The sequence below is a fragment of the Octodon degus genome, unplaced genomic scaffold, assembly GCF_000260255.1.
Source record: "Octodon degus isolate 3935 unplaced genomic scaffold, OctDeg1.0 scaffold00015, whole genome shotgun sequence".
Classification (NCBI taxonomy): Eukaryota; Metazoa; Chordata; class Mammalia; order Rodentia; family Octodontidae; genus Octodon; species Octodon degus.
In genome coordinates, this window is record NW_004524591.1 from 24293354 (window position 1) to 24297365 (window position 4012).

The following is a 4012-nucleotide window of genomic DNA, read 5'->3' on the forward strand; positions in this document are numbered from 1 at the left end:
AGACACAAGAGGTTTCACAATATGGATATTCTTTTTTTTCCTTGGTAAAGGCACTGCTAGAAATTTGTCCTTAAATGATAATCACAAATAATTATAGTGAGTTGCCTGTAATAAGGTTCATCCATATTATTGGTAATAATTTTAGTGGTGTTTTTGAGATTAGGAATTAATCCCCTTTTCCCAATAATAGGAAATTTAATAAACAGATTAAAATTATCATTAAAAATACTATTATAGGGCTGGTGAGATGGCTCAGTGGTCTAAAGCACCTACTTAGAACAAACTAAGTTAAGCAAAAGCACAGGGACCTCGGTTCAATCCCTAGCACCACATGCCAGCCAGCCCCACCCCCTGGTGGGCTGAACTGGCCACACACACACACAAAATGAATAAATAAATAAATTAATTAAAAAAAATACTATTATAAAAATATCTAATGACAGAGCCAAGGAGATAGCTCAGCAGTAGGAGCACCTGCCTGGCAAGCACAAGGTCCTGAGATGATCCCTGGTACAAAAAAAAAAAAAACTAATGGCAAAGAAAATAGAATCATAGGATGATAAAACCCAACAGGTTAAGTAATAGTATATATGATATGACTGCTCATCTTTTGAAGAAAAATATAAATATATCTATGTTACTGGTTATTCGTATCAGTTACTTGTGAGTAGTAGGTATTATGGATGTTTTGTTTGCTACATTTACTGCAACGAACACATTTTTTAGTTTAGTTTATTAGTACCTTTCTTATGGGAATTTAATAAGCAAAGTTGCTTAAGAAAGACTAAGGAAAATAGGATAAGAATTTAGAAATAAATCTAAATTGGCCTCCCCCACCCCTCCCGCCGAGTAGGAATTTCTGCCGCAGGGAACCCTCAGACCCAGTCCCAGCCCAGGCGCAGAGTGGGCCGGACCCTCTCCCAGTCACTTGGGCCGCCCCCCACCACTCCACAGTGCCTCCCCCACCCCGCCCGCCGAGTAGGAATTTTTGCCCAGTCCCGGAGCCCCCAGCCCCAGTCCTAGCCCAGGTCCCGTGAGTGTGTGCAGAGAGCTTCCTCTTCCTCCTACTTCACCTTGCCCCCTCCAGGCACAGCTCAAGCCTGGCATACATGCCTGAGGTGTAATCCTGCACCTGCAATCCCTGCAGGGGAGAGTGCAGAGGATAGATCCAACCAGCTAGTCCAGGAGCAGAACATCTAGCCACAGGGGCACAACAGGTTCACCCTTAAGGGCAGCAGCGGGAAGGATTGAGCACAGCAGCCAGACCCAAGCCAGACGCAGCTGGATAAGTCCAAACTTTGGAGAGCTGCACCTGAACTTCAGTACGTGCGAAGGTTATAACTACAGCAAAGATCTACAACAAAGGGCAGAAGACAGTGCTACACAAAATGACAAGAAGGAACAAAATGCAACCTCAGAACCCAAGCCCACCTGTAACAAGTACAGAGGACACTAAAACAGAAAAAATTGGAAATCACACAACTGAAAGCAATGAATCAGCAGCTTCTGAAATAAAGAAACAGCTGCAGAAAGATATAGAAGACCTCAGATTGGAAATGAGAAAAAAAATCCTTGAATTAATAACATCTGAACTAAAGAATCAAATGCAGAAACATATGGAAGAAACCCAGCGCCCACCCAGAAATAAATCTAAATTAAGAATTTAAAAATATGATCAATTTTAGGGTTTTTTGTTTGTTTGTTTTTGTGTTTTGAGACAGGGTCTCACCATGTAGTTCAGGCTGGCCTATAACTCACTATGTAACCCAGGCTGTTCTCAGACTTGCAGAGCTCCTGCTTCAGTCTCCTGAGTGAAATTTGAGTAATTTAAATATCCAAAACATATATAGATAGCAAAGAACAGAAAAAGATTGTAAATATAATACAATGTATTCAAAAATTACAAAAGAATGGAATACAGAATAACATAAAATCATTATTTGTTGAGTTTTTAGTGAATGTCAAATGCTATTTATGCCAGGTCTTTTAAATATATTAATATATTGAATATATCACCTAAGATCAGTGTAATAGGGCATTCCTTTAATTAAGTGACTCAGTGGATAAAAAGGAGAAAAGGGCAAAACTGTCTGCAAGGAGCTCCTCAGTTCTTACAGCACATCCACTCCTCTTCCAGACCCTTTTTCTCACAGCCATGTATTGGTGTAAGTGACTCCTTCTGCTATTTACTAGCTGACAAGAAGCAGTACAGTCAATGGTTCCTCAGGCACCAACTCATTCTGCAGTTTCTGTTCCTGTTGGGCCTAACAGAGCTTGCATTCAGCCTCTGACCAGTTTCCCCACATACTACCTGGACAACCAAAGGGACCAAGCAACCCCGGCTTTGTGTAGTGGGAAATGTGGGTGACCTGGTAGATGGAGATGAAACAGTTCGTCACTGAGTATGCTGTGTGTAACAGCTTAGAGAAAACAAGATTTGGAGCCAAGTTCTTTGTTCTAATCTTTCTGTCTAGCTCAGTTCTCAAGCAGGCTTCTTTAGGAAACAAAAAGAGTTACCTCAGGCTACATCCTCCTTCTCACACAATGGGAAATCTATTTCAGTAGCCTCCTTAAAAGGTTGCTTTTCTAGAAGCACTAGGAGATCTGCTAATAGGCTTAAATCCTAAAATCTAATTCCCATCCCTTGCTAGAGTTGAGGATTGGAGATAATATCTTTCAAACCTGATGGCCAAGAAGGGAAAAGAGTAAATTTGCCAATAAGAAATTAGATTATTAATAGTGGGAAAGCATAGAAACAAATATGGGGGGAAAACCAACATCTATCCACCCCAGCGATTCCTCCATCTTAGTGAACTGTAGACTTCATTGAGGAGGAGACATTGAAAATGGAGTTTCACAGAAGTTCATGATCTGAAGATAAGAAAAGTCTATGTGAGGTATCACCAGGCTGAGTGGTTTAGAGGTATGAAAAGTACTGGACTATCTAGAAAGGTGAAAAGTTTAGGGAGATGACAATTGCAGATGTCCAGGAAGGGAGGATGGCTGTAACCACACCATGCCTGGTTAATGGTGAAGGAACAGAATACAAATAAATTTCATTCGAATGTACAGTTGTCCCTTGGTATCTGCTGGGGAATGATTCCAAGACACCCACAGATGCCAAAATGCATGAATGCTTAAGTCTTTTAATATAAAGTGGTACAAGGTTTGCATATAACCTACATACACCATCCTGTATATTTTAAATCATCTTTATATTATATATAGTATCTAATATAAGTTAAATGCTGTATAAAATTTTTTATACTATACCATTTAGGGAATGAAGACAAGAAAAAGTCTGTGTGTACTCACTGTGGACAGATTTTTCAAATATTTTCTATCAATTTTTGGTTGAGTTCATGGATGTGGAACCCACAGATGTAGAGATCAGACTATACTTACTCTTTGATGCCAGGTCCTAGAATCTTGAATGCCTTATACAAGGTTACCCTTAAATGCATTTTAACAATGTGATGCTCACTGATCAGCTTGAGGAGAAAATTAAAAGGGCCCTGATCTGTTGGGTGGGTTGCTTTCCATCGTGGCAGAACTATTCCCACCTTGATCAATGCAAGCTGTGATGGCGAGTGCCCCAAATGTAGAGCTGAGTGTCCTAAGACATGGGGTAGATCTCAGGATTCACTGGGGGCTGGCTCTAGCAGGTATCTGCTTGTAAGTCCACAGTGACAAGGCCCTCCATTTGGGACTGTCTTGGATATCTCTGTCTGACTGCTACCTTCCCCCCCCATCTTCTGATTTTTCAGCTTCATAAATGAATGAATATATGAGTCAAAATATTCTTGTTAATTATCAAGTATTCTGGATCCCTGGTTTTCAGTAGAGGATTTACTCATCCCCTAAGACATATTCCACTAAGCAAATCTCTCTCTTTTCCCTTTTAAATTTAAATTTTAATTGAAGTATTACTCACAGGCAAGTGCACAAATCTTAAGTATACAGCTCAGTGAATTTTTACAGGCACACACCCCCATGTAACAACCAGGAAGAT